Below are 23,715 nucleotides of genomic sequence, written 5' to 3'. Positions count from 1 at the left end.
GCCTGCATCAATAAACAAGTTCATCTGGTTTACCATTTTAACCAGTGTCTTGGTGGTTCATATACTGAGGATCCTCAACTGCCTGGTAAGCAGCTACCCCAAGAGAGGGGCAAGGTACCGGGAGTTGCTGGGAGTCCGGGTCCAAGGAGGACCTCATAGAGTTTTCCCAGGGAGGATACATATAGTTCTACCTATACCTACCCTGGGTGGAGGCACGCCATTCATTTATATTACACCTGTCCCCCATAATAAGCGGGGGCTCAGGGCTCCTGTAGCGCCACACGCAGGTGATTGCGTGTTAAAAGTACAACCGTAGCCAAAATAGGGTTACAGCTACATAGCAGCTTATTTATATAAATTATAGTAGTCTTTCTGAAGTAAACACACAACTTTTACCAGTGCAGGGCAGCAGCACATTATATTTTAGTTACTTTTATACACTTTCATTTTTTGGTTTTACTGTTCTTTTAAGAAATAATTCCAAATTGTTTTCTATTTGTCTATTGTCTTCACAATAGACAATAGACTGATAGACTGAAAGACTGAAACCCATGTCCATGCACTGGTTACAAAATTAGATGGTGGGGAGGGAGGGGGAATGTGAGGAGAGCAGCAACATCTAAAAAGTTCTGAATTGAAAGTGAAAGTAACTCTCTGCCCCACCTCTATGCCTAAGACATAGAGGCGGGGCAGGCAATATATGATTGACAGCTGGGATTTTTAAATGCTTTTATAATGGGTATGGATGTGGTAATAAAAAAATGATTTTGGGTTTCATGTTTAATTTGACGGGTCCCCTTTAAGATGGCTATACAAGGGCTAATGAGTTTCTACGCAGCTTCACATACTCTCTTGGATGATACCAGTTATTATGAACTCTTAAAAAAACTTGATTTATTAAATGTGAGGGAATAGTAATTATTACAGTCAATGGCAGACAGGTAAACCAGCCCCACTGATGGGACTTACCGTAACTTGACCCTGAATCTACCCACTGAAGCAATAACTGTCTGGGGTACTAACATCCTTTCTTTCCAGAACTACTTCTTCCACTAAGAACTTTGTGGTGAGTGGGCAAGAGGTACTTGCCTTGGGTGCAACCTTCTTGGCAAGGCACTGAATGGCCAATATAGCTACAATTTCTTAGCAAGTTCTACAGAATATATAGGTTGCTGTGAAAAAAGCATTCAGAATTTTGCAAATTAATTTGCAAGCAACCAACTGCAATGAACTTAGCAGTAATGGCTTGGGCTGCTCTCCCCAACCTCTCCAACTAGAGGCAGCCTTGTCCCTTGTCTTGAAGCCACTGCTCCAGACATTTACTAGGAAAGTGTAAGGGTTGTTCAGTATACTGTATGTATGTATGTATAGTCGCAGATGTCCTAGTGAGAGGCATTACTGACAAGGCTTCCCTATCCCTCAAGGAAGTTTCCAGTGCCCTAGGTATATGATACATTATATCTAGCCTAATTGTTTCCAAGACATTATACAAGGTTTCTCAGCTTGAAATGGATACTGGCTGAGTTGCCATTTGTTAGACCTGAATCATGAGAATCCCCTCATGTTAAAACCTAAGGGGCTATACAATCAAGGCAGTGGGGCTCAGTTTGTTTATTGTACTTTGTAACCACTTCGCTACTGATTGCTCATCTTAGGAAAATCTGTAAGAGAAGCCTATATGAGGTAGCCTATGATTAGGTTCCTTAGGGCATGAAATGCATAAGGCTAATTATGAACATGTAACTTAAATGAAGATACTTTGCTATTTGGGCTAGTCCCAGGTATAGAAAGGTTGGGAATATTATTGTAGACAATCTGCCTGAGGCTGGGAACATATCTTGTTTTTACTTTTTGTTGTCTAAATGTTGTGTTCACATGGGCATTAGCTACTTTATGTGCCTCGTTTTGTTTAGCTACAGTAGCACGACCTTAATTGCACAGTCCTCTTTAATTTCTCTGGGGGCTAATTGTTCCAAATTGGAATATCAGTGGCCTTAATGACCCTATAAAACATCGATTCACTGTACATTACATCAAGAAATATAAGTTTACCTAACCACTTGGGAGGTAAAGAAACTACGGGTGGGATGGTTTTCTTGTTATCTTATTTCTTGTTATCTAGGGCACTTCTGTTTTGACTAAATCTCTTGGATTCCAGCTCATCACTGTTAAAACCAACTGTCTAAGCCAATTTATTTACTGCCACCAGAATGCAATAAAATATCATTCTAATATTTACATGGGAAATCCATCTACCAATAACTGCCAAGAAGCAGTATTCCCAAGCTCAGGAAACATGTGCATGTGACATTAATACGGTACTGGATAAGCAAATATGTTATAGATATATAACAAACCGCATTATATATGGTTCCTAATGCCAAAGCCCAAGGGGATCTTACTAGTATAATCCACTTCTTAAATATTGTCATACAATTTGTCAAGCAGCTTTGAGTATAGCCCAATAATATTAATAGATTTGATTCAGTGTTGGTAGTCTCAGTAACGTTGGTGAAGGTATGAGGGTGAGATGGTTCACTTTGCAACACTAAAGCAAAATTAACATCTTACAGATATTCAGTGGCTTTTAAATACACAGGCTTTTGGCTAAAGTGGCAACTAATAGCCTATTAAACCTATTTTTTCATTTTTATTTTAAATACACTTTGAAATGTATAATTTCTTGAATCATTAGATTTCCATTCAAAATCTTTCCAACCAGAATATTTAAAAGGCAATCTAGCAAGGTCATCAGATTTATTTTGAAGCTGAATTTTTTAGTTATTAATATTGTATTTCTTACCTTTTAGTTCTTGCCCCTTCTACTCATCCTCCATTCTGTTACTGGATTACCCACTAGCTAGGCTCACAGGAGCCTAGCAACCAGAAAATGTGTTGAATAGCCAACTGGAGGGCTCCAAACAACAATTATAAAGAGTACAAATAACTCAAAAATGAAAAACAGAAGACAATTTGCAGATTGTCTCAGAATACCACTGCCTAAATCAGGGATCCCCAACCTTTTATACCCGTGAGCCACATTCAAATGTAAATAGACTTGGGGAGCAACACAAGCATAAAACATGTTCCTGGGGTGCCAAATAAGGGTTGTTATTGGCTATTTGATAGACCCTATATGGACTGGCAGCCTACATAAAGTTCTGTTTGGCAGTACATCTGGTTTTTATGCAACCAAAACTTGCCTCCAAGTCATGAATTCAAAAATAAACACCTGCTTTGAGGCCACTGGGAGCAACATCCAAGGGGTTGGAGAGCAACATGTTGCTCACGAGCCACTGGTTGGGGATCACTGGCCTAAATCATACTAAAAGTTAATTCGACTTTGTCATATGCCCATACGTTAACCACATGTTTAGGGATACAAGAGTAAGGAACTGCCAGTGACTTAGTGCTTATTATATATATATACAGTGGTGTGAAAAACTATTTGCCCCCTTCCTGATTTCTTATTCTTTTGCATGTTTGTCACACTTAAATGTTTCTGCTCATCAAAAACCGTTAACTATTAGTCAAAGATAACATAATTGAACACAAAATGCAGTTTTTAAATGAAGGTTTACGTTATTAAGGGAGAAAAAACTCCAAATCTACATGGCCCTGTGTGAAAAAGTGATTGCCCCCTTGTTAAAAAATAACTTAACTGTGGTTTATCAATTTCAATTTTCAATTTCAATATCAATTTCTGTAGTCACCCCCAGGCCTGATTACTGCCACACCTGTTTCAATCAAGAAATCACTTAAATAGGAGCTACCTGACACAGAGAAGTAGACCAAAAGCACCTCAAAAGCTAGACATCATGCCAAGATCCAAAGAAATTCAGGAACAAATGAGAACAAAAGTAATTGAGATCTATCAGTCTGGTAAAGGTTATAAAGCCATTTCTAAAGCTTTGGGACTCCAGCGAACCACAGTGAGAGCCATTATCCACAAATGGCAAAAACATGGAACAGTGGTGAACCTTCCCAGGAGTGGCCGGCCGACCAAAATTACCCCAAGAGCGCAGAGACAACTCATCCGAGAGGCCACAAAAGACCCCAGGACAACATCTAAACAACTGCAGGCCTCACTTGCCTCAATTAAGGGCAGTGTTCACGACTCCACCATAAGAAAGAGACTGGGCAAAAAGGGCGCAAACCACTTTTAAGCAAAAAGAACATTAAGGCTCGTCTCAATTTTGCTAAAAAACATCTCAATGATTGCCAAGACTTTTGGGAAAATACCTTGTGGATCGACGAGACAAAAGTTGAACTTTTTGGAAGGTGCGTGTCCCGTTACATCTGGCGTAAAAGTAACACAGCATTTCAGAAAAAGAACATCATACCAACAGTAAAATATGGTAGTGGTAGTGTGATGGTCTGGGGTTGTTTTGCTGCTTCAGGACCTGGAAGGCTTGCTGTGATAGATGGAACCATGAATTCTACTGTCTACCAAAAAATCCTGAAGGAGAATGTCCGGCCATCTGTTCGTCAACTCAAGCTGAAGTGATCTTGGGTTCTGCAGCAGGACAATGACCCAAAACACACCAGCAAATCCACCTCTGAATGGCTGAAGAAAAACAAAATGAAGACTTTGGAGTGGCCTAGTCAAAGTCCTGACCTGAATCCTATTGAGATGTTGTGGCATGACCTTAAAAAGGCGGTTCATGCTAGAAAATCCTCAAATAAAGCTGAATTACAACAATGCTGCAAAGATGAGTGGGCCAAAATTCCTCCAGAGCGCTGTAAAAGACTCGTTGCAAGTTATCGCAAACGCTTGATTGCAGTTATTGCTGCTAAGGGTGGCCCAACCAGTTATTAGGTTCAGGGGGCAATTACTTTTTCACACAGGGCCATGTAGGTTTGGATTTTTTTTCTCCCTAAATAATAAAAACCCTCATTTAAAAACTGCATTTTGTGTTTACTTGTGTTATCTTTGACTAATAGTTAAATGTGTTTGATGATCAGAAACATTTTGTGTGACAAACATGCAAAAGAATAAGAAATCAGGAAGGGGGCAAATAGTTTTTCACACCACTGTATATATATATATATATATATATATATATATATTTTGAACCTTAGTTGTCCAGAAACTGCATCTTTGTACCAGGATGAAGCACGACTCAACTGTGTTTGGAAAATATCATACATGCTCTGTGCTACGACTGTCTCTAAAATGACTAGAAGTTGGGTAACTGCATTTCACAGAGCCTGAGGATAATCTGTCTGATGCACATCAGGGCATATGTTTTGTAAATTATATCACAGACTCCAAGTTACTGAGGCTGAAAAGCGGAACAACGCATGAGATTTACCATTCTCCACACACCACAGTATATACATTCACAGTAATGCACTGCAGTTACTCCATTCTTATACTCAGGCACGGTGTTAGGAAAAAAAAGTGTCAGATAATAAATAAATACAAGAAGATACAGACAGGTTCTTTTTTGGTTTCCATTCGACCTAGTTATTGTGAGTGATGTGTGAAATTCTCCTGAGGAGCATATCTTTTCACACTGGTTTTCCCCTCTTATCAGTAAATCACCATTGCAGAGATATTGGTCCCCAAGCTTCTGTAAATAATACTAACTCAAGATAGAGAATCCTGGCCAAATTGGATGCCTCTTATGTTGTCTGTGCAAAAAAATGTATAATAATATTGAGCCCAGCTGTGAAATGGGCAACTGGAAAACAGCACTTGATAAGAGGGGATGGCTTTCCAACAGTTTCACTCATAGGCTACTTGGCTTTCATCCTTAGTGCTAAAGAAATATCCACAGTATTTGAAAGGATTATGCATAATCAAAGGCAAAGTTTGTCATTTTTTAATACCCCATGGCAAACAATTAAAAATGAAATGTTCCTTTACATTATTTAACTAGTTCCACCTGCGAAGATGGCTTGGAAAAGCCTTGAAGGTCCTTAAAAAAACAAATAAATAACAGAGAAGCAATTCCCAAACTGTGGGGTACACCACCTTGGGGGACATAAGGGAAAGGCAGGTTAGGTTAGGTTGATACTGTATATTGGTAGAATGTCTGTTTGTTTCTCCAGACATCCATGAAAGCCCAGCTTGAAGGTCAATTAGGGTGACGTAAAAAATTATTATTATTAAAATATTTTCTGTCCCAGGTATTCTTGGAACTAAGGCTGGAAGAATGATACAAGAATGTTTTACTATGTCTGTAAACTTAATTCTGTGTAATGTAAATGTAACCAGACAAGGCCAGTATTTAAATGTTCTGGTAAATTGGTGCCCCACAACGGCAGGAGTATAGAGGGCCCAGTAAGGTCCTGCTTAACGAGCAATTTCAATATATCTTAATAAAATTGGTCAACTTAGCAATGTTTCGGGGCCCTTAAATTTAATTAAATGTGGGGCCCAGTAACATCTAGCTACTTCACTGGTGCTTAAGGTAATACTACTTGGCCTGGGGCCCTGCTTGCCCCCCTCTCACACATGCTTCACCTGCCTACCCCCTTCCCCCGGCCCCTTTTCCTGAGAATAAAAAAATGGATGCATTTTTACACAAAGGTCAACTTTATTTTAATGGACAAGTGAAAAAATCTCTCTGATCTGATTCAGGCTTAACATATTATCATATTATCATACATGTTATTAACTGGAACAGCTGCTGAGGCAGGATAACTCTCAAGCACTCAGAAAGGGCTGTCCCTAGAGTTTCATTTGAAGATTTATTTTCTTTCTTAGGCTTATATTCAGGGACATTTTAATAGCATATTTTAAAGCCCAAGCAAGCCAGTTCAGAGAGCCATCAATCCTAATATATATTCACAGATGGTCAAGTGTGGCACTCGAAAAACTGGAAACACTCCAAAGCGTTCTTTAATTTAATACAGGCATAATCAATTAGACCACCGTACATCAACACTTTTTACACATATTCTGGGAACCCTAAAATCTGGATGTGTAACAGCTGAACTACCTACAATAAAGTCAAAGGCTGCCAGATATATTAATACGAATTCAAGAGAAGTTTCCTCACTTTTATCTCCTTGAGTGAGGATATGTACCACCATGGCATTAAAAGCTGGGTATACTGATTTATAGGTGTGCACATCATGACAGTCTGTTATATACTGTACATATTAGATTCCATTTTATTTACTGGTAAACAAATAGGTTACAGTGTCTAATGTTTGGATAGTGATACTTAAATGAAGCAGCGTAAATCAATACTGGAGGCAAAACAATCCTGTTGAGTTTATTTAATGATTCTTTTTTTTAAAGGAGAAGGAAAGGCATAGTCACTTGGACGTGCCAAAATGGTAGGCACCCCCAAGTGACTTAACCCTTTTACTGCCAGCCATTTTGGTCAAAGCGGAACTTGTATTGCCAGACAGTTTTTGAACATTTTGCACTGTTTCACTTTAGGGGCCTTTCCTCGGGGGGACTTTTAGTTTACCAAGGAAAACAATATATCGTTTTTTTCAGAACAACCTAAGCTTTCAAAATATGGTAGAATTTTTGTGTAATTCCAATTCTGTAACAAGATATAGGCTTCTAAATGTCTAAAAATGCAAAAAAAATCAAATTTTCCATAATATAATCACACATACTAGAAACAAAAATTATTTTATGCACGAATATACAACTGATTTGGAAAGTCCCATGTCTCCTGAACGTGCCAATACCAAATATATATAGTTTTATGGAGATTTCTCACTTGTATAGGTCAAAAACTCCCAGCAGTACACTACCAAATTCCCAAAGCACTGCTCCAAAAAAACTGCATACTTTGGATTTCAAGGCCAAAATTCCACTAACAGAAGGTTTATCCCAGAAAATTGTACATTTTTGGAAAGAACAGATTCTGGGGAATACAGAATAGGCACAACTGTCTGTCTACTCCAAACTATCAAGTCGCAATGCTTTCCTAAAGTTATTGGTTTTTATCAAAATTTGTGATTTTTTTTAAAAATCGCTTCAAAGCTTCTAGTCTATAGTATCTTATCTCCTACAGGTCATAAAGTAACCAAATAAAACACCCTAAATATGAATGCCTGGGGTCCACTGAACAGTTTGATGCCCAATATGTATAGGTTTACCTAAGTATGTGGCATGTAGGGGCCCCAATGTGAACATACCCCATATGAACTGTCATTTCTGTCATTTCAGCTTCTGCAAAATCAACACATTTACATCATTATATGTGGGATGAAGCTAGTAAAAAGTACGCTCACCCCAGAAAGTCATATATTTTTGGAAAGTACACATTCCCCCGAATCTAAAATGGGTACCCATGTCTTTCTACTCCAAAGTACCAAGCCGCACAGCTTTTCTAAAGTTAGCAATTTTGATGACATTTCCAAAAATCCCCTCAAAGCTTCCAATTTGAAGCATCTTATCTCCCACATAGCATTAGGTACCAAGATAAAACACCCTGAATTTGAACACCAGGGGTCCACTGAACAGTTTGATGCCCAATATGTATAGGTTTACCCAAGTATGTGGCATGTAGGGGCCCCAATGTGAACATACCCCCATATATACTGTCATTTCTGTCATTTCAGCTTCTGCAAAATCAACACATTTACATCATTATATGTGGGATAAAGCTAGTAAAAAGTATGCTCACCCCAGAAAGTCATATATTTTTGGAAAGTACACATTCCCCCGAATCTAAAATGGGTACCTATGTCTTTCTACTCCAAAGTACCAAGCCGCACAGCTTTTCTAAAGTTAGCAATTTTGATGACATTTCCAAAAATCCCCTCAAAGCTTCCACTTTGAAGCATCTTATCTCCCACATAGCATTAGGTACCAAGATAAAACACCCTGAATTTGAACGCCAGGGGTCCACTGAACAGTTTGATGCCCAATATGTATAGGTTTACCTAAGTATGTGGCATGTAGGGGCCCCAATGTGAACATACCCCCATATGAACTGTCATTTCTGTCATTTCAGCTCCTGCAAAATCAACACATTTACATCATTATATGTGGGATAAAGCTACAAAAAAGTACGCTCACCCCAGAAAGTCATATATTTTTGGAAAGTACACATTCCCCCGAATCTAAAATGGGTACCCATGTCTTTCTACTCCAAAGTACCAAGCCGCACAGCTTTTCTAAAGTTAGCAATTTTGATGACATTTCCAAAAATCCCCTCAAAGCTTCCACTTTGAAGCATCTTATCTCCCACATAGCATTAGGTACCAAGATAAAACACCCTGAATTTGAACACCAGGGGTCCACTGAACAGTTTGATGCCCAATATGTATAGGTTTACCCAAGTATGTGGCATGTAGGGGCCCGAATGTGAACATACCCCCATATATACTGTCATTTCTGTCATTTCAGCTCCTGCAAAATCAACACATTTACATCATTATATGTGAGATAAAGCTACAAAAAAGTACGCTCACCCCAGAAAGCCATATATTTTTGGAAAGTACACATTCCCCCGAATCTAAAATGGGTACCCATGTCTTTCTACTCCAAAGTACCAAGTCGCACAGCTTTTCTAAAGTTAGCAATTTTGATGACATTTCCAAAAATCCCCTCAAAGCTTCCATTTTGAAGCATCTTATCTCCCACATAGCATTAGGTACCAAGATAAAACACCCTGAATTTGAACGCCAGGGGTCCACTGAACAGTTTGATGCCCAATATGTATAGGTTTACCTAAGTATGTGGCATGTAGGGGCCCCAATGTGAACATACCCCCATATATACTGTCATTTCTGTCATTTCAGCTCATGCAAAATCAACACATTTACATCATTATATGTGGGATAAAGCTACAAAAAAGTACGCTCACCCCAGAAAGTCATATATTTTTGGAAAGTACACATTCCCCCGAATCTAAAATGGGTACCCATGTCTTTCTACTCCAAAGTACCAAGCCGCACAGCTTTTCTAAAGTTAGCAATTTTGATGACATTTCCAAAAATCCCCTCAAAGCTTCCACTTTGCAGCATCTTATCTCCCACATAGTGTTAGGTACCAAGATAAAACACCCTAAATTTGAACGCCAGGGGTCCACTGAACAGTTTGATGCCCAATATGTATAGGTTTACCTAAGTATGTGGCATGTAGGGGCCCCAATGGGAACATACCCCCATATGATCTATCATTTCAGCTCCTGCAAAATCAACACATTTACATCCTTTATGTGGGATAATGCTACAAAAAAAGTACATTCACCCCAGAAAGCCATATATTTTTGGAAAATACACATCCCCCCGAATCTATAATGGGTAAATATTTCTTATTGCTACAAAGTACCAAGCTGTAAAGCTTTCCTAAGTTTGCAGATTTATATGACATTTTCGAAAATCGCATAAAAATGTTGCAATTTGCCGCATTTATCTCTCACAATTTCTTGATAAAGATCAGATAAAGACAAATCACCCCAAAAAGGAACACCAGAGGTCTACTGAACAGTTTGATGCCCAATATGCATAGATATACCAAAGTCTGCGGTATGTACTGAACCCAAAATGAAAATAGCGCATAAGGATTTCTCGCCTGCCAGCTCAGCTTTTGCACACAGAGCCCCCTGTCAGTGTATTATGTGCCAAAACTTCCCCTAACCATACAGTGACCCCCACAAAACCATATATTTTTGGAAAGTACACATTCTGACAAATCCAACAAGGGTAAAGAGTCCTTTCTACATCAAAGTACCAATCTGCAGAGCTTTCCTAAAGTTATTGGTTTTATGACATTTCAGAAAATCGCCTAAAAATGTTGCAATTTGTCGCATTTATCTCACACAATTTCTTGCGTACAAAGGCAAGTCACCCCAAATAGGAACACCAGAGGCCTACTGAACAGTTTGATGCCCAATATGCATAGATATACCAAAGTCTGCGGTATGTACTGAACCCTAAATGAAAATAGCGCATAAGGATTTCTCGCCTGCCAGCTCAGCTTTTGCACACAGAGCCCCCTGTCAGTGTATTATGTGCCAAAACTTCCCCTAACTATACAGATCCCCCACAAAACCATATATTTTTGGAAAGTACACATTCTGACAAATCCAACAAGGGTAAAGAGTCCTTTCTACACCAAAGTACCAATCTGCAGAGCTTTCCTAAAGTTATTGGTTTTTATGACATTTCAGAAAATCGCCTAAAAATGTTGCAATTTATCGCATTTATCTCACACAATTTCTTGCGTACAAAGGCAAGTCACCCCAAATAGGAAAACCAGAGGTCTACTGAACAGTTTGATGCCCAATATGCATAGATATACCAAAGTCTGCAGTATGTACTGAACCCTAAATGAAAATAGCGCATAAGGATTTCTCGCCTGCCAGCTCAGCTTTTGCACACAGAGCCCCCTGTCAGTGTATTATGTGCCAAAACTTCCCCTAACTATACAGAGACCCCCACAAAACCATATATTTTTGGAAAGTACACATTCTGACAAATCCAACAAAGGTAAAGAGTCCTTTCTACACCAAAGTACCAAGCCGCAAAGCTTTCCTAAAGTTATCGGTTTTTATGACATTTCAGAAAATCGCCTAAAAATGTTGCAATTTGCCGCATTTATCTCACACAATTTCTTGCGTACAAAGGCAAGTCACCCCAAATAGGAACACCAGAGGCCTACTGAACAGTTTGATGCCCAATATGCATAGATATACCAAAGTCTGCGGTATGTACTGAACCCAAAATGAAAATAGCGCATAAGGATTTCTCGCCTGCCAGCTCAGCTTTTGCACACAGAGCCCCCTGTCAGTGTATTATGTGCCAAAACTTCCCCTAACTATACAGATCCCCCACAAAACCATATATTTTTGGAAAGTACACATTCTGACAAATCCAACAAGGGTAAAGAGTCCTTTCTACACCAAAGTACCAATCTGCAGAGCTTTCCTAAAGTTATTGGTTTTTATGACATTTCAGAAAATTGCCTAAAAATGTTGCAATTTGTCACATTTATCTCACACAATTTCTTGCGTACAAAGGCAAATCACCCCCAATAGGAACACCAGAGGCCTACTGAACAGTTTGATGCCCAATATGCATAGATATACCAAAGTCTGCGGTATGTACTGAACCCTAAATGAAAATAGCGCATAAGGATTTCTCGCCTGCCAGCTCAGCTTTTGCACACAGAGCCCCCTGTCAGTGTATTATGTGCCAAAACTTCCCCTAACTATACAGATCCCCCACAAAACCATATATTTTTGGAAAGTACACATTCTGACAAATCCAACAAGGGTAAAGAGTCCTTTCTACACCAAAGTACCAATCTGCAGAGCTTTCCTAAAGTTATTGGTTTTTATGACATTTCAGAAAATTGCCTAAAAATGTTGCAATTTGTCGCATTTATCTCACACAATTTCTTGCGTACAAAGGCAAGTCACCCCAAATAGGAACACCAGAGGCCTACTGAACAGATTGATGCCCAATATGCATAGATATACCAAAGTCTGCGGTATGTACTGAACCCTAAATGAAAATAGCGCATAAGGATTTCTCGCCTGCCAGCTCAGCTTTTGCACACAGAGCCCCCTGTCAGTGTATTATGTGCAGTAACCCCCCCCTAACTATACAGTGACCCCCAGAAAACCATATATTTTTGGAAAGTACACATTCTGATGAATTCAAAATAGGTAAAGTTATTTTTGTACACCAAAGTTACACCTGGCAAAGCTACGCTAAAAACAGATCAGGAACACTTATATAGGGATAAAATGTGATAAAACCACAAAAATTGTGCAAATCAGTGAAACAACAAAATAAGTTACATGACAGTGTAATTAGTGGCCAGAATATCTGATCCAATAGTTACGCTGTCAAAATAAACAGTTTTTAGGTAAAAGAAAATAAAAACAAAGTGGTAAAATGAAAAAAAAAAAAAAAAGCAAAACAAAAAAAACCCAAAGTGTTTGTGTATACATGTGTGTACATGTGTAAAAGTTGTGTGATAGTGTGTAAGTGTGTATATGAGTGTAAATAAGTGTATAAAAGTGTGAAAAATGAAAAAAAAAATAAAATAAAATAAAATAAAAAAATGCTAAAATGTGTGCTGTAAGTGTGTGTAAATGTATGTAAGTGTGTATAAATGTATGTAAATGTGTGTATAAGTGTGTAAAAGTGTGTAAATGCAATAAAAAAAAAAGTCCTTACCTGTTCCTGAAGACCGATCGCCTCCTTCCTCATTTGGGCCGGCGCTGGGGGAGAGGGAGGAAGCAGGAAGCAGCAGATGCGATGCGATCGCATCTGCTGCTTCCTGGAGGGTCCTGCGAGCGATCGGCTCGCAGGACCCTGATGACAGCCCCCCTGGCACATTGCCCAGGGGGGCTGTCATTGTTAGAAGCCCTCTGCAGCGGCGGCACATGCCGCCGCTGCAGAGGGCAGCGCTTAAACGCCAACGACGTATGAGACACGTCGTTGGCGTTTAAGCCCTTTTACTGCCAGCACGTATGCCATACGTGCTTGGCAGTAAAAGAGTTAAATCGCTTACCTTTTACCCCGGGCTGGTGCCCCTGTTTGGAAAGAATAGCACCAGCCCGGGGTAGCTGCAGCGCTTCCTATTCCATCTTCAGTCGCACGCATGCGCAGTAGAGTTAAAAAGCCGAAAGGAGGAAGCGCTACGCTCCAGGTACCCCGGGCTGGTGCGGTTTTCTCCTAACAGGGGCACCAGCCCGGGGTACAAGGTAAGAGATTAAAGTCACTTGGGGGTGCCTAACATTTTGGCACCCTCAAGTGACTTAGTCTTTCCTTCTCCTTTAAGTTATGGATCCCTCATCTGGAAAACCCCAGGTATCAAGCTTTCTGGTAATAGATCCCATACATGTATAAAATGGATAAGTATATCAAAATGAGAAACTCCAATGTGTCAATAGTAAAGCAGGTATAAAACAAAGACTGTGTCAGTGGCAGACAATATACTGCAGGATGAGACAAAAAATATCCAGATCCACCCATTCTTTAAGGTAGTGTCAAAGCCTAGAAGAGGTAATAAATGCCAATGGGTCTTCCGATATTAACAGCAGATATTGGAAAGTGGTTAACAAGAGTGCCTGGGACTGTGGGGCAGTGCTGAAAGCAGAGAATAGCCTGGAACCGATTACGTGGGGGTGCAGGTTTGGCTACTGGCACTAAAGGAGGGCTGGTATTTAAGGGGAGGTTGCCTTACTCTTCTTCTTGGAGTGCAGGTCCTTGACAGCTTGTACAGTCTCCCATAATGGAAAAAAATAATCCCCCTCACCGGTTTTTGTTCAGTGTGTTCTTTGCACAGTTACTTGGTATCTTTTCTTGTATGATATTATATTTGTTACATAAATGTTCAAGGAACTTATTTCGAATTGCATTATCTGTACTGCTATAAGAGCACAGCTGCTCAGGGGTAATTGAGTTTGGTCCTTGCCATTTGGGACTTGTTAATAGGGTTTCTCTTCTCTAGATGCCCACCGTGCCTGCAGTGGCTGGCATCTGGGGTAACCTATGTTTGCAGACCTGAACATCACTAAAAAAAACTATGACCTGCACCTGATCCTAACCCACCCTTAGGAAACCTAGAGCTGGCAGAACTTTCCTTTGAACCTGCACCCACTAGTGACATTATGGAGGGGGAGGGGCTTGCCAACAGGGAGTGCTCACTACAAGGAGAAGCACAGGGGCTCATGAAGCTGCCAACCTGCCCAAACCTGAACGAGCAAGCCCACTTGTAACCCAAACATTCCCGCACATCATTAATATTATGTGTTTGTATGTAATATAGTATATATCTCTTCTGTGCAATGTTACTGCTCATCAACATCACCAACAACAACATATATACAGCTGGTATACAACTCCCTCCTAGAAATATTCTAAATATTGCTAATTTATTGCCACCTAGGCCACTTCAGCTAGCACTGTGTTACACTCCTACGCTAATAGTCTCAGACACCTACACAACAGCTTTACTGAGTGATTGGAAATCAGCAAAGAATACCTGCAGAAACGAGACTGCGTAATTAATGTGCTTGAACGAAAGAGAAATCAACATGTTCTAAATGTCTGAAAAAGGAAAGTGTAAATGCGTCTTACTTGCCGCTTTGCTTGCTGAGAGTAAGTATACTTTATATTGACTATTGTACAGTGGAAATGTTACTGCTCGGGAGTCACGCAGAGAAACATTTCAGGAGCGTCAGGCAAGTTCTGCAGATACAAAGATGACTTAAAGAGAAACTAATGCTAAAATAACAATAGAATTACATATATTCAAAGGTATAGTTTAGAGAGGTGGTTCCTAACCATGTCCTGCCCACACCCCTATCTAGCAGGTTTCCAGGATATCCCCACAAGATCCAAAGTGAAAGGAAAGATAAACAAGCCATTCTGTCAAGCACTCGTTCTCCCGTAATGAATAATGAAAAAGAGCAGGGTCTAAGTGGTATTAATCTGAGCACAAAGGGGGTTAAGAAAGGGGCAAAGTACTAAGGAGTCACGGCTCAGTCTGACACATCTGAAGACAGCACTTCACATATTTTAGAGGGAATCCAATCAATTGTGTAAAATTCAGAATGCCCTTTTCTGGTATGGAGCATCATGTGGCGGACATTAGGAAGTACAGTAAAGCTTCTAACAACATGAAACAAGATTATGAAACAATGCTGCTGTTACACATACATGCACATATTCTCTAACACTGTGTGTGTATAAGAACAATAAACCTCCTGTTATATAAACGCTGGATAATGAGAGAGAAGACGGAATGCGATATGAGTGTCTGGGCTCTGAGTGTGTGGGTTGGTGCTAGACAAGGGGAAATTAAATGAAGAACATACAGTAAATGAGATTTAGAAGAGATATACAATAAGTCAGTGGTTGGGTGACGCAGAGAAAGTCAACATCTTTAAGAGGCACATTTAACCCCTCCTATGTTGCTGAATACAAAATATTGTAGTCACAGTGTGCGTTTAACATTTTAGTCGACAAGAGGTTTGAGTAAAACTGACATTTCCCCCTAAGTTTTATATTTTTTGCACTGAGGAAAATCAGATTTTGAATGGACAAAATGGTTTTCCAAGAGAATGTTTTCTGAAGATCTAGCTCAGCTATTTCTTAGTTGCTCCAGTGCAAGGTAGGTCTTTATAAAAATCTATTGCATAAACAGCTCATATGTAAACCCTGCTTCATCTAAATAAACCATTTTCATAAAAATAGTATGTGCTATTGGGTAAACCTAAATAGAAAATTGCCATTTTAAGAATTAAGGGCCGCCTCCTGGGATCATAGGATTCACAGTGCACTCAAACAAGCCAAGGCACACATACATGCTAGGCCCCATCAGCCAATTAATGGGCAGAGTGGATCAAGGAAAAGGATATAAAAGGGCAATATTTACTGATACATATATTCCAGTTTGGCGAGATAACATAATAGAAACTGCTAGTTAAGTATTTATTCTTGGGGTATAGGTAAGTGTTCAGTTCTCCCACCAGTACTCACAGAACAGGTTTTCACTTTATGTTTCCATCAAGGTTCATAACATTGGTTTTATTACACAACTGACATGGTGCCATGTTTGACATAATAAATTTCGCCAAAGCAATACATTTTTGTATTCACTGGGAGTCAGGTGTGAATGCAAACCTTGGTTCTGTGGGAATTACATACAGCACAAGACTAAAAGAAGGGGAAGTTAGGGATTGGTCAGTGATATAAGGTTGGGTCCCAACATGAATATAAAGAATATGTAACAACTGTTACACACTGGAATAATGCATTCTGCTATCTTTCATGAAATACATTGTTTTAGCGAAGGAGGTACCTCTCTGGTTGCCGAATCTTAAAAACAGCCCAGATCTGCTTTATCATACAAATGCTTAGGAGTGTCCATTATACAAAGAGCAGCACTAGCTTTACTACAGTAGCGGCTACATGAGCCTCCTGTAACTGCAGCACTGAGCAGTTACAGGGTTATACTGGCCTGCCAGGGCACCAGAGGATCTCCCGAAAGTTCCTAGTGAGCAGGGGCGGGCCAAGCTGACCGGGCGCCCTAGGCAACCCGGTCTGCCAACTCCGCCCACCTCCCCAACCCCGAACGGCGCATGCGCGCCAAAACACAGGAGGAGGTGCAGGGGGCGGTGCTATTAGATTGGTCATTGCCTCCACCGCTAATGACAAGCGGCGGAGGCAATGACAAAGTAGCACTAGGGGTAGGCAGGAGAGGTACCTGCCTGGCGCCCCCAATCATTGCGCCATAGGCAGCTGCCTCTTCTGCCTAGTGCTAGAGAGCCCCAGTCAGAGACAATTGCCATCCTTTTCTTATTTCCAATATAATCTGTACTGTCTCAACAAATTGTCGACTAGTTCCTGGAAGTCAGGTCCTCTGGTGAGTCCTACACAGTCCAACATTGAGCTGTCACTTGAGCTGAATGGTGTTGTACATATATGTGAACATATATGTATACAACACAAAGTAACTCAGCTTTACACATCTCTGCCCTGTAGATGGTCTTAGTTTCGGTTCGTGAGGTGCAGGCATATTAGGTGACTTGCCCAAGGTCCCAAGAACTTGACACCGCAATTAAACTTGTGCTGCCCTCGGTCAAGAGTCTAGAAATAATAATATTCTCTATTTTAACACTGTCTAGTCAGCCTAGGCCTCTGTTACAAAGGTCCCTTGGAAACACTACCAAAATAAACTGTGAAAAGCCTCTTTCATATTGTCACAATTTATTATTAGTAGCAGAATGTAAAAGTGCTCAGTCAGGCTTGCTGAAGATCATATGGCAACGGTGTCATTTAGCTGGCATTCCTAGAAGGACAGAAATTAAATACTAGCTACTCAGCATGGCCACAGAAATCAAAGGCTGCACGCTCCAAGATGCTTTTGTTTCATGTCTTCAATATTTAACCAAAGAAATCCTGATACATTCATTCATACTCAAATCAAAATGGAAAAGGTTTTTAAAGATAATGAGGATATAGTAGTATAAGGCAAAATAGTTTAACTGTAGTAGCCCTTAAAAATACAGATCGAAACTTGCTGTTTTAATTTTAAATACTATACACAGCTTCATTTCACCAAAACATTTTCAAAACTGTAGGAATATTATATATAAATAAAAACAGCCACTCCCACTTCTTCTGTATTCAGATCCATACGTACAGACCACTGGCCCACTGGCTCTTTAATGGTAGCAATGGGTTTACAGCTTAATTAGAAGGTACCAGGAGGCTGTTTTTTTCAGGAACTGGGGGGGAAATCATGTCTCGAGGTGTGTGATCATGCAGCATAGAGCAGTAAAGCAGCTGCGTACTGAGGCCTTGGGAAGGTACATGTTGTACTGTATTTTGTTGAAGCCTTTTGACCAGTAATATTAACAAAAATTCCAAATATATCACATGAGAAAAGGGATGATATATTTGTAAAAGTCTGCTCTGATGGATGCAATTTGAAGGGTTACTGCCCTTTCAGAAGGTTTTGACCCACACATACCCTTGAAAAACCTTACAGGTAAAGAATAATTACAGCATATTTAAAAAGATGTGAAAAATGTGGCACAAAATACAAGTTTTACACAGCTCTTTGCTGTGTTTAAAGAAGAACTAAACCCTAAAGGTGAATATGCCTAAAAACGCCACATTTTATATACTGAGTTTATTGCATAAAGTTTAGCATCTCAATAGCAGCAATAATCTAGGTCTTCACACTTGTCACAGGGGGTCACCATCTGGGAAAGTGTCTGTGACACTCACATGCTCCATGGGATGAACAGCTGTTCAGAAGCTGAGCTCAGGGGTCGTTGCAAATTATCAAGTAGAAAATGAGGCTTGCCTGTCATATAAGCTGATGCTACAGTGTTGAATATTACATTTTGATGCTAATTGCTCTGGTTTCTGAGCTGCCATGTAATTATCTGTATTATTGACTAATCGTCCTTATATTGTGCTATTTATATTCTATATTCACAGTATATTGTGCGTCAGTCCCTAAGCTGAGGTAAGTGACAGCAGCACAGAGCATGTGCAGGGAACCAGCAGAAAAGAAGATGGGGGCTGCTGGGGCATCTTTGGAGGCACAGATCTTCCCTGCTAAAGGGCTGTGGGTGCCTTGGGCTGGTACAGAAACCCAAAACATCAGTACAACATTTCTGCCTCACTTCTGTATTTAGGTTTTAGTTCTCCTTTAAGAAGCACCTGAAGCCCTATGACAGGTGGTAAGGAGATGACTGACTTTACACTATATACTGGAGTGCATCCTTATACATATACCACTTAGTATGTAATATGTAACAAAGTACCTGCTTGTGTTTCTGTAATTCAGTAGGACAGTAGATGTATTATGGTACAGGCATCAGAAGGTCAGATGGTACCCTGGTGTCACAAGTAGCATTATAATGAATCAGTTTCTGCTTCCAGCCTTCACACTATTGTACATACGGGTGTATTAGGTAACATGTGTTTCCTTATGCACTCTGCTTGCAAATTCACATAAATTATTCAGAATTTCTTGAGGTTCGCAGGAAGTATACACAAACAATGTCCAGACGGGCTATAGAATGCCAGCAAAACTCAATAGCTTGTAGCACTGACAAAAACCTGCAGTTGTGTTCATGACAACACAACCCCAAAAAGCTTGGTACATGGCACGTAAGGCAACAGCAGAGGACAAATCTTTCACCAATCTTTTGTGAAAGATTTATTAATTAATACAGGAGACCTGTTATCCAGAATGCTCAAATCAGGGATTTTTCCTAAATTTGGATCACCATACCTTAAGGGGCACATTTACTAATCCACGAATCCGAATGGGAAAAATTCGTATTGGAAACGAACATTTTGCGACTTTTTCGTATTTTTTGTGATTTTTTTCGTCGCCGTTACGATTTGCTCGTTTATTGTCGCGACTTTTTCGTATTGAGCGCTCGTAAACGGCAGGCAAACCTTTCAGACTTTGCATGATTTTGGAAGCCTCCCATAGGATTTAATGGCATTCTGCAGCTCCAATCTGGCCCAAGGAAAGTCACGATACTGAAGCCTGAATGAATCCGAAACCTTCGTACTCGGCGCAACGGCTATGAAAAAGTTGTAACGCTACGAAAAAGTCATAACGGCTACGAAAAAATCACGACAATTTACGAAAAAAAATGCAAAATACAGATCATTACAAAAAAAAAACGCATTCGGGCGCTTTTCGGACATTCGTGGATTAGTAAATGTGTCCCTAAGTCTACTTAAAATCATTTAAACATTAGTAAAACCCAATAGGATTCTTTTGCCTCCAATAAGCATTAATTATATCTTAGTTGGGATCAAGTACAAGGAAATAATTTTTTAAAAATTAGAATTATTTGCTGGATCCAATACCTGTTTTCAAATCATTCATCTCATGAATTTGATCTTATATTAAAATAGTTCATATTTATATTCCCCAGGCATTTAATTATTTTTGGCTATATCATTTCTGTATAATTTATTTTACTCCATGCACACCATAGGTTTAACTGATAATGTTCCTATCTGCATATCCACTAATATTCATGTATATTTCCATAGTAATACAGGGTTTACATATCTATCCCAGTGATCATTGGTTTAGTGAAAAGCAGGGATTGCCCTATGGTTACACATAATTGGCCAGATGCAATAAAATGAAAGAGACTTATTGCCTTATTTAATTTCAGATTGACCCATGGAGCCACATGTATTTCAGAAAAACTTTAAACTCTATGGAAAAATCTGGACCTGTATTAGAAGAAAAGTTTTTTCTGTGTTAGTACACTGCCATAGGAAAGAAAGAGCTGCATCTGTTTGTATGTTCCCCTGCGGTGGAACACAGAAAGGATCCACCACAGGGGAACACATTCTTGTCTGTACGAGCCCATAGAAAGTTGGCAGAAAAGTAGACAGCCACCTGACTTTAAGAGGTCAATTGGGACATGGGCCTAAGGGTGAAGACACACCGAGCTACTAGAAGCAGCTACTTGTCACGGCTACTAAAATAGAAAATGCTGATCGTTTACTGATATTTGTCCCTATGTGTGTTATAGCAGAGGAAATTCTCAGTATTGTCTATGGCATAGTATTTTCTGGTGTTTAGTAGCTGTGACACATAGCTGCAACTAAGTAGCTCTGGGTGTCTTCACTAAATTTTTGGTGCACTTTATTGACAAAAACAAGCAGAACTCAAGAAAAACAGCTTCTGAAGATGGCACTGCCACAATTTTTAAAATAGCACTGGTATATCTTTCAGCAACTGGCTAACTGCCATATTTGTAGCAATTGTCACAGCCTAACTTTCAACCACTTAATAGAAATGTAATCCCCATGTTCTCAGTTAACACAAGCATAACTGTACATAAAAGTTCTACTAAACTGGCATGAAAACATATACAATTTTATACATTTATATACATTTTGTTAATACCATTATTTTTGAATCAGGAAAATATGACATTTTGTTATTAAATCCTGCATTGGTATTGTCCATGTATGCTGGCTATCAGACAAAATTAAAAGAAGTTAATTAAAAAGAATATGGTATGTTCCAAACTGCGTACAGGTCAAAAACCAATGGCTTCTAATCTTCTTGCTCCCTGATTTATTCAGCACCAGTTTATCTTTCCCTGAACATCTTAACAGAAATATAGCAGTTCTGCATTGTTAATTAATTCCCCATTGCACTGAAAAACGTGCAATCATTTTCTTAATGCATTCAGCCTAATTAGTTTTGTTTCTGACTGCATTCTTAAGGCGGGTTCTCACGAAGAGAACTCTGAAGGTGCTAAGTGCCGATAGACTCCGAATGCTTACCTTAGCTTATAAGATTATGCTCCACTCCTGCTTCGGCATTCAGGCATTTTATGTACTGTTAAATTTAGAGATTAACGGTCCCTTGATTTCAGCACTGTGCCTTTGTGATGCTGGGTGCTAGGAAACCGCAGTCTGCCGATAAGTCTGAGCAAATCGTATGTAATTACTGCCTTGCACTAATTACCGTTAGGATCATGTGTGCAGCTTGATTCTAGAGCGAGAGTAACCTGCCTTGGAACATTAGGGCTTTGGATGAACACTAAACCATAGGCTGGAGGGGCTATAAATAGAAAATTATTAGGCGTGCAGGATTAACAAATGTTGTTGTAACAATTAATGTCTTTATAAACCTGAACGGTCTTTTAGGGACATTTACTGCTTAGTAAGTAACAACTTACAACAAAGCATGGTACACTTGCTAATGATCAACAGATTACTTTAATCAAATGCTGACAGTGTTATATTATCTATCACAATCTAAGATATCAGAAATTAGCCAGGTTTTTTTCTCATTAAAATACCAGAAGGAACTCTTGAACTGGCCATACACACTAAAAGAACAATCTTTCCAACGACAGAAGTGCATTAGAACTGTCATTTGTCAGGCAGACAGGACAAGACTCAGGGCTCATACTCACAAGCGTTCCTCCCTGTGTTCCACTAAGGGGCTTTCTCCTGCGTTTCACCATAGGGGAGCACAGGAAAAATACTCTTTTTCTCTATGTGCCGCTACTCACACAGGCACATGCGAGCATCGAACGCAGGTGGAACATGCTGTATTTAACTTGCATCCGGTGCTTACATGCGCTTGTGTGATACAGGCATATAGGAAACAATGGAATGCATTTGTTCCCTGCGCTCCCCTGCAGGGGAAAATGGTGCCACAGGGAAGCGCAGAAACAAATACTTCCGAGTATGAGCCCTAAGGGGCCCATTTACTTACATGTGCATTTTTTTTCACAATTTGTGGTTTATTATTTTTTTCATTAAAAAACTTACATTTTTTGCCATTTATTATGCATTTAAACCCCAAAAACAGTTATAATAAACGTCACCGTCTTAAAGCTGTTGAGGTCATGTAGAAGTCAATGGGAGCTGTTCCAGGCAAATTGTAACAATCTTTACTTAATTTGTGGTTTTATAGGTTTTCGGGGGGGGGGGGGGGGATTTGTTTGTCGATTCGTAGATAAAAAAACCACAAAAAAAATGCGTGGTTTTCGGGTTCCACTATTAATGAGCTCATGCTTTTTCAATTCATATCTTTTAATAAATGACCAGACATTTGTTGTTTTAGTAGAAATTAGTTTATTTGTTGTTTCAAAAACATCTAAAAGCACAACAATCACAATGTTGATAAATATGCCTCTGTGGGGCCCATTCAGGAAAACTTGAAAATGTATTAATTGAATGAAACACGACATCTAGCTGTCAAGGGCATGTAGAACTCAATGGGAGCTGCCCTAGGCAAATTGTAACAGACTTTATTTGTGCTTTTAGAGGTTTTGGGGTTATTTTTCATTTGAAAGCACGGAATTTCAAGGATTTCATGTTCTTTTAGTTTTCCTCCCGCATTTTAATTTGTTCATGCTTTTTCAATTCTGATCTTTTATCAAAAGACTAGACATTCATGTTTTTAGTGGAAATTAGTTTTTCAGTGGTTTTAAAAAACTCTGAGAGAATAAATAGGCATCCCTGGGGAGATTTATAAAAATATAAGACTAGAGTTTCCCAAAAAAAAACTCACCCACTTTCTATTCATTCCTATGGGATTTTTAGCATTGTATTTAACAAATGGTGAACCCGAACTTTCACCCATCAATAAATACTCTTCTAAAAATCCTATAGAACTGAACAGAAAGTGGTAAACTAGAGTGGTAAACTCTAATCTCATATTTTGATAAATATGCCTGTTAGGGTGATGGTCCATGGGTGACTAATCCCCCCAAAATGCCTTTCCATCAGCAATAAAGTAAATAG

The 23,715-nt window shown here is 39.5% G+C and overlaps 1 protein-coding gene across 4 annotated transcripts in view; it reads right to left on the bottom strand.

The window, feature by feature from the left end:
- The window catches only part of znf385b (zinc finger protein 385B), a 317,721-nt gene that overhangs the window by 99,180 nt on the left and 194,826 nt on the right, over positions 1-23,715 (bottom strand). The window contains exon 1 of one of the 4 annotated variants that reach the window (XM_031893269.1): positions 21,739-21,868. The exons of the other annotated variants lie outside the window; for them this stretch is intronic. The gene's annotated coding sequence lies outside the window, so the exon portion shown is untranslated. Of the gene's footprint in view, positions 1-21,738; positions 21,869-23,715 lie in introns of those variants that run through there. 4 annotated transcript variants of the gene reach the window in all.

This window comes from Xenopus tropicalis, chromosome 9 (genome assembly GCF_000004195.4).
Source record: "Xenopus tropicalis strain Nigerian chromosome 9, UCB_Xtro_10.0, whole genome shotgun sequence".
NCBI lineage: Eukaryota > Metazoa > Chordata > Amphibia > Anura > Pipidae > Xenopus > Xenopus tropicalis.
Note: the sequence above shows the minus strand (reverse complement) of the source record. Positions and strands in the feature narration are given on the sequence as shown.